We start from the raw sequence: 8,815 nt of genomic DNA, 5'->3' as shown, positions 1-8,815 counted from the left end.
TCTTCACACTCTCTCACACACTACCCTTACATGATTCCCACCTAAATACAAGGTTTCTAAGTGTTGTATTACAAGCAAATTTGTCACGGAATAAAGCCAACACATGGTTGATTAAATTCAACCTTACAATATATATATATTTTATACAATTCCAGATATTTTTCAATATGATGGATTTGATCGATTTATTGGCAACAAGAATTTATGTGGTGACATCAAAGGCTTTGCTCCTTGCCCTCCATCTTCTAAAACAATGCACCAAGTAAAAATTTTGGTTCCATTTAGCCTTCTTTTTGTGCTTTTACTTCTTAGGTATATTTTTCACTCTCGACACCAAGTTAGGAAAACACAATCCCAGTTAAGAGGAACAAAAAGCAGGGACTTGTTCTCAATATGGGATTATGATGACAAAATTGCATATGAAGACAGCATTGAAGCAATAAAGGATTTTGACATTAGATATTGGATTGGAACAGGTGGTTATGGTAGTGTTTACAAAGCACAATTGCCTAGTAGTAAAGTAGTTGCGTAAAAAAAACTTCATCACTTGGAAGCTGAAGACTCAACTTTTGATAGGAGTTTCAAAAACAAGATTAAAATGTTAACAGTTAGGCATAGGAATATTATTAAACTTCATGGTTACTGTTTGCATAAAATATGCATGTTTTTGGTGTATGAGTACATGGAAATGGGAAGCTTGTTTTCTATCCTAAGTAATGATGTTGAGGTTGTGGAATTGGATTGGATGAAGAGGATGAATGTCATCAAAAGTATAGCACATGCCTTATCTTATATACATCATGAATGTGTCCAAGTGATTGTTCATCGAGATATAAGTAGCAGCAATATTCTATTGAATTCTGAGTTGGAGGCTTTTGTATCTAATTTTGGCACAATTAAACTTTGGTCCTAATTTCTCTAGTCAAACTTTACTTGCTGGGACTTATGGTTATATTGCTCTAGGTGAGTTTTTCTTTTTGAACTATAACTTATTTTCCACTTATTATTTTAAAAGGCTAGCTATGTAGGGTTCTCTTGATAATCATGCTACTCAGCTTTATTGTTTGTTATATGAACCGAAACCATATATATGCATGGTAGAAAATAATCATTTTCACAATGGAACTTTTATATACTGACCAACCTCTTCATAAAAATAAAATTGAAAAAAAAAGTATACAAAAAGAAAAAGTTGTGATGATCATTAAGGAAAAACGAAATGCATTACATTTTAAGTACTTTTTATATGCAGAGCTAGCATATGCTATGGTGGTGACTGAAAATGTGATGTTTATAGCTTTGGTGTGGTGGCACTAGAAATATTAATGGGAAGACATCCTAGTGAACTCTTAACTTCATTATCATCATCATCACCTCAAAATATGATGTTAAATGAAATTTTAGACCAACGTCTCCCATCTCCAACCCGCCTGGTTGCTCAAGATGTTATCTTCATTGCTACTAAGGGTGTGCAGAATATTTGCTTGACCTGCCAACCCGCTCGACTCACGTGCCCTATGCAGATCATTAAGTTAGGCGGTTTGGGTTGGCCAGTTAGACCAAGGGAGTCAATCTCGTACCGGAGGCTGTATTGATTTAGCCAACGGAACAATATACTTTGGTACTGGTCAATACTAGTGTACCATTTCGGGTTTATTACTATTTTTTATATTTATATATATAATTGTTGACACCCCATTTTTCAACTCGCATTTAACCTTACATGAAGGGTACAAGGATAATTTCACATTGGAAATAGGCATCTTAATTATGGCCATTAGATCCTTGATTTCATTTCATCAAAATGACCTTGATTTTGTAATGATCAAATCAATCTAATCGGACCATCAAATTGAAAGTTATCATCAAATCAAGTTTTAATAGCCAGAATGCACTATCACGAATTGAGTCCGACAATATGTGATTATGAACAATTAATTCCAATTTGTTATAATTATAATCAATGATTAATGACATTTCATCATTTGATTGGCTATGACTACATTTTACGGTAAGGTTGCACAGACTTAATCAATTAGATAGTCAAACATTAATTATTCAATAAGTAATTTGTGCAATTATCTTTTTAACTAGGGTAAATTTGGACCAAATTAAGTCTGAAATGGGAGTGATTGGAGCTGTACGAGGCAGGGCCCCAGGCCCATTAGGCCTTGGGCCTTGGCCTTGTAGTACAATATATGACCCTGTCCTCGTTGGACCTATGACCCTAATTTGAACACACTTTGAGGCCCAATCTGAGCCCAAAAACCATAATGAGTCCATCATGTTTTGAACATGTCAAAAGCAAGCCCTTGCCGATCAACTCTAACTTGGTCGGGAGTGCAATTGCTCGGGGATACCCAAGTTCTCGGCAGCCCGGTATTGCCTTAGGGGACATCACTACTAGGCAGTCTCTTGGAGGCTGGAGTTAGTTCCAATGCCATTATCACCGTTTTGATCAGAGCGTATTTTCATCAGGAATAATTAGATTGGACCCCACCCACACAAGTGAGCTTAGGGAATAATCATGACGCCTCCACCAACATGAAGCTATAAAAAAAAGAAGAGAATGAGAAATGGGGGGTTAGCATTTCTGGAGAGAAAAAGAAGAAAGTAAGAGAGAGAGAGAGAGAGAGAGAGCAAACAAGCGACACCTGGGAGTGAATAACACAGAGAGGAGAGTGAGGGTGTTCACTGGGATAAAGGGAAGCTATAGAGTGATTTGAGGTGGATCTGCCCATAGTAGGAAATACTAGGCCCACTATACAAGTAGATTGTGAGCCCAATTCTAAGCCCGGTCCATATAGTAGAATTTGGGTACGCACAGGAGCTTATTAATGTTAATTGGAAACTAATTTGAGACCTATTAATGTTAATTGTGCTGAAATTATTTTCTAACAAATGTCATCTGCTCACCATTTCATTAATATCTCTCAAAATATTTTGAATCTGTGAATAAGATTAATTTTCCCAGAAATTAGACATTCGAGGCTTCAATTTGAGCACAAGAAGGAGATAATTTTTATCAGAATTGAGTAAGATATGATTTTTTTTTTTTTTTGAATTTGGCTCTATAGGCTGTTACAGTAGCTATAGGAAATAGGAATGGCAACGGGTCGGGTTTAGGGTTGGTTTTTTTATACCCGGACCCGACCTGTTTAATAAACGGGTCTTTTTTTAGCCCCAAACCCACCCCATCGGTTATCCGCGAGCCCCGTCCAGCCACTTCAGTTCTAGGCCTAATCCATGGCCCAATCTGACCCAATCTTATTTTTTAAAAAAAAAAAAAAAAAAAAAAAAAAAACAGCAACACAAATCAATCAACATTGTGTTATCAGTCTTGCTAAAATGAGATTCTTAGACAAAAAATAAATAATAAATAAACCCAAAAAATAGAAGAAACAAAACTCCATTTATGGACCCATTTTTACATTAACACAAACATCAACTCCAATTCACATTCTTGGAAGTTATCTCTGGCACTATAGTTAACTAAACCAACACAAAATATACACATGCATTACATCCTATACATATTGAATCATTTGAATCCTCAAATAAATACCCAAAAACAAAAACTATTGAGAGAGGAAATGAACCTAAAAAAAAAATGAACCTAAAAAAAGAACTCAGACCACTAAAGCTCCATTGGCGAAGGTTTCAGCCATCAATCCCACCCCTAGGCTTCACCTAACCTCAACACGACCAAGAGCTCCTCCGATCATCACATCTCTCTCTAATCTAACAATCCTGTGCTCCGATCTAACAACACGTACATCTCTCTCCAATTTAACAATCCCATGCTTCGATCTAACAATCTCGTGCTCTTCCGTGACAAACAGCAACCCCCATGAGATTTGTGCTCCTCCACGAGGGTGAGGGTGGGTCGGTGAGTGAATGAGAGTGAGGGTGAGGATGACTAAGTGAGACCGTGAGGGGCGGATGAGATGAGAGTGTGAGTCAGTGAGGGCAAGGTGAGAGATTGAGCCAGGTACCCACGAGTCCAGTTGTTATTGCCATCTCTAATAGGAAAACTGAATTTTGCTTACTCCTCACTCCCACCAATCTCTACATTTAATGCACCAGATTTCCCCAAAGTCTAAAATAAGGTCTAGGTTCATGATTCTTTTTGATCCTTTGTCAACCCTTATGAAATGACCTTCCATTCATATTTTCTCCACCACTACTATATAAACCCCCTCTCTCCTCCATTCCAAAACACACAGAAACACCCTCTCTTCTCCTCTCTTAAGTTCTAGTAAAGTTGAGTAGTCTTGTCATATCTTGGTCTTCCTGAAACTCAAGATATTGAGTGAGACTTACTCTCCCTTCCCTAGTTCTTCTTTTCTACTCCACCCTTAGGACTTCCACCAAGAGCCTCCTCCTACATCGTGTGGATCTTGCATGCAAGTATAATCTCTATTCTTAACTCGTTTTTCATGTTGCTATAATGTTAATTTAAGATTAGAGCATGCTAATGTTTATTTAAATTCCTTGAACATGTCTGAATGTTCTTAAATGTTCTTATGTGTTCTTCACATGTTCTTGGTTTTTCATCACATGTTCATGTGTAACGCTAGCTTTGATCTTAAATCCATATCAAAAATATGAAAAAAAATATTTGTTTCGTAATTCTCTCAAATCCTTGAATCTAGGATATCACCATCCAGACACATTCACTAGAATTTATTTTTCAATCCAAATGCAATGTTTAATAAATTGAATTAGGGTTTATCACATGCACACACATTAAATTCAACATGCAAATTGATTGACATATTAGATGATATGATATGAATGTTGGCCACCATAATCTAGAAGACCGGTTTCACTGGAAAAGATGGGTGTCTAACACCTTCCCACTTTGTAATACAACTTCCGAGCTTAGATCAAAGGTTGATAGATCAATGCTTATCCTTGTAATTTTCAATTTCTAAATTGTAACTAGGAAACAAAGTCATGTACTTTATCTTAGATTTTATCTAGGACCAAAGCCATGTAATTTCTTATGATCAATGTAAATTCATTTGCAAATCAATAAAATGAGGAATTTTTCAATTTTGGTTTTCTTATTTATTCCAATGATTAAATAAGTAGCGACTCCATTATAAAACCATTAATCTAAAGGGGAAAATATAATCATCCGAACCTCTATTTTGAAAGGTAATAACACGACTCCACCCATTCACATGGATTTGGCCCAACACCCAAAAAAAAGGGCCATGGGCGTGGTTTCTCACAATAATAAAAATAAAAATTTACCATAAAAGGGTACCTCAATTCAAAACAAATTATTCATGGTTTTAGTCTTTAGCATCAACCAAAAAAAAAAAAAAAAAAAACATAATACAAAAAACAGAAAGCTTAATTTTTCATTGCATACTAAGAAAACAAATAATACAATTAAATTAATACAAATAAGTTACCATTCTGCCATTACAAAATTTCAAAAATTACAAAACTAAAAAAAAAAAAAAAAAAAGGGGCTTTTTTCTCTGTATCGGCCAGTATTTAAATTGGTATGAAATAGTTGCATTTCGGTACCCGTGCACGTACCGGAACGATAAATACCAGTCATACTAGTCGATACGGTACGATATCGACCACCTTGGGTTAGACTCCCAAAATAACAGATTGGGTTGGGTAATAGATTGAAACATTGCCAACCCGCTACAACCTAAACTACCCACTTAATCATATATAAATAGAAAAATATACATTTGTTCAAAAATTTTAACCATATATTTTGTATTTAAAGTTAATCAATTTACCTAATCAATTTTTACAGTTAATCAGTAATCAATTCCTTAAACAAAATATAAAAAGTCAACATTGAAACCCTAAACTCACTTCAACCATGTATTACATACATTCTGTATTTAGCCTTCACCGTCAGCCAATATTGAAGCCTTTTCTATTTAATCCCCTCAATTCTTCACCTTCCTTCAGTTGCATACTCTCCTAGACAACCACAAAGGTAATTGTTTTTTTTGTCTTTTATTGTTTAATGTTTGCATCTGTACTTTTATTGAGTATGTTGTTTGTCTTTTTGATTTGGGTCTCATATATTCTTGTAAATTAATCTACAAAATATTTTTGTCTTTTGATCCATTTTATATATTATAAAAAATTTTATGGTATTACATTACATGTAAAGCCAGCTATACTTACAAACTCAAAACAATCCACTAAAGATGCAAACAAATACAAAACGACATGTAACTTTAGATTGAAAAGCTAAAGGTCATTTAGTTTATAATAATATAGTTAGTTATACTATTGTGCACGTGTAATACTCTTAGTGGTTCTTATAATTTCGGTTAGTTTTAGGTGCCGATGTTGGTTATCCTTATATGTAAGTATATACACTTTATAGTTTATCAAAAGAATAATGTCAACCCGCCCAACTTGCCTAACCTACCGAGTTAAAACCGTCAAAATTTGTAACCAATCCACAAAATTTAGACTTTGGTGGGTCGATGGCAGACCCACTAGTGGCATATTGGATAGAAATATTGGCTTTAACTCGCCCAATCTGACCTGCACACACCCTTAGTTGCTACAATTGCATTTGCATTCTAACATGCTAAACCAATCTCCACCAACAATGAAATGGGTGTCCCAAGAATTTCTCTCTCATAAGAAACCAAAACTGAACCCCTTACATTCAGTTTCACTATGGTTAATTACTAAAGAATTAAGAAACTTATATGGTTGGAGAGAATGAAACTCAACGAGGAAGTGCTTGTTGTTCAGTTGACAACCATATTGTTTGATGAACTTCTATGGAAAAAAAAAAAAAAAAAAGTACGTTGTGTATTACAATGGCAATAACTAAAAAAAAATCTTATGTGTTGTATCTATTCTAGAAACCACGGACGCGGCTGGGAGGGTGCCGCACCCGAGTCCGACGCGGGACACGGCATCCGACGCGGTTGTCCGCACGTCGTGCCGCATCTGAGTTTTTTTTTTTTTTTTTTTTTTTTCTCAGATTCGCGCCGACGTGGCTTGATTTGCACCGAATTGGCTTCGATTCGCATCGAACCGGGCTGATTCGGTTGGAATCAGGTTGTATCGGCCATATCGAGTCGTATCGGCCGACGACCGATACGGCCGAAACAGGCCAAAATCGGCCTTGAAACTCGCCGAAGCAGCCGAAATTCTAACCTCAGATGTGTTTCTTGCCTTTTTCTTTCTTTGTTTTGTGAATCAAGGTATATTAATGTGTTTTTTAAGAATATTTTAATAGTAAAAATATATAGAAAATATAAATAAAAAAATTTTTAATAATTTTTTAATCGCCGAGTCTCGTTGCACCCGCACCCTACTTTTTCAAAAATTGCCGAGTCCCGCACCCGCACTCGAGTCCCGAAACGCACCCGTGCTTCATAGTATCTATTTTTCTTTATGATTAATTTGTAACCAGTTTTGCAACATGAAATTTAATTCTTTATCGATTTGTATTTTGCAAATTGAAGTATAATTAGACTAATGCACATCTAGAATCCTCATAAGCAATCGTGGAGGTCGCCAAAGACTCATCCATATGCTTGGTGCTTGACTTGAAGAAATACGTGTACCAGTTATTCCTTGTGTTTAATTTTCTACCGCCACAGACACGTTGAATAAGAGAATAGAGAAGGATTAACATAGAGTAATTGATTGTTGGAATGATAAGGCATTGTTTGGCTTTGGGGATAGAAAAGTGGGGGTATGATAAGATATTTACTTTTCTCTAATGTATGTTTGGTTGTAGATGGAAAATGAATATATTGAAAACGTTTTTATCTGGTTAAAAAAAAATAAAATAAAATAAAAAGAGATGATAAAAAATGTAATTTGAATAAATTTACTCTCATGTTCTTATTACAAGAAAGAAAAAATCTACTAAAAATAAACCCTAAATATTAAAAATTAAGGACGAAATTGGCAAATGCCCTTTTCGGGCAAAAAAAGCAGTATTATGCCCCATTTCCCAAACTAATTAGGGAAATTCTTTTCTTTTGAAACTCAATTTTCTCAAAATCAAGTTAAGCCCTATAGTGGCATTTTTAAGAAGCCTATAGTGACGTTTTAAGGACCTATAGTGGCGTTTTGAAACTCGAGCACCATGAACAAGAGTTATAGGTAAAAAATATATATATATATATATATATATATTGCATGTAACTCAAGTTCATGGAGCTCGAGTTTCAAAACGCCACTATAGGTCTTTAAAACGTCACTATAGGCTCTTTAAAAACGCCACTATAGGGCTCCAGAAATTTTTTTTGTTTAAACTCAATTTTGAGAAAATCGAGTTTCAAAAGAAGGGCATTTCCCTACTTAGTTTAAGAAATGGGGCAAAATGCTGTTTTTTTTTTTTTTTTTTTGTCCGAAAAGGGCATTTGCCAATTTTGTCCTAAAAATTAATAAGAACCAAAAAAAAATGTTAAACACAAGTAAAAGGAGACAGTAAATCAATAATTTCCTAACCCCTCTTCTCCCGCTTTTTCTCTCCAAATTGGGGAGATTCCAAAACATAAGAGCCTCAATACTGATTCGCTTATTGCACTAGTTAGAATCTTCGCAATGAGTCTTAAATCCTAAATACACGCTTCACAGCAAATCTTTTAGACCGAGCTGGAGCTAACAGTACTCAAACAACGATAGTAGACTGGAAATGTTGACTTCAATTGCATTACCATTTACCAGTAAGATTCGAAGAAAAATTTCAACTAAGATTTCGAGGAAGTCTTGCGGTGAGGAAAAGAAAAAGTGGAACACTCAACAACCATGGATTGATGAATATAACTATCAACCATTTGTTCTTGCT

At 35.2% G+C, this 8,815-nt stretch overlaps 1 pseudogene; it reads left to right on the top strand.

Annotated features, from left to right (window-relative positions):
• Positions 1–253: 253 nt before the first annotated feature.
• On the top strand, positions 254–913 carry LOC126703608 (MDIS1-interacting receptor like kinase 2-like; annotated as a pseudogene).
• Positions 914–8,815: the final 7,902 nt, after the last annotated feature.

The sequence above is a fragment of the Quercus robur genome, chromosome 2 (assembly GCF_932294415.1).
Source record: "Quercus robur chromosome 2, dhQueRobu3.1, whole genome shotgun sequence".
Taxonomy (NCBI): domain Eukaryota; kingdom Viridiplantae; phylum Streptophyta; class Magnoliopsida; order Fagales; family Fagaceae; genus Quercus; species Quercus robur.
This window is presented reverse-complemented; position numbering and strand designations above follow the sequence as displayed.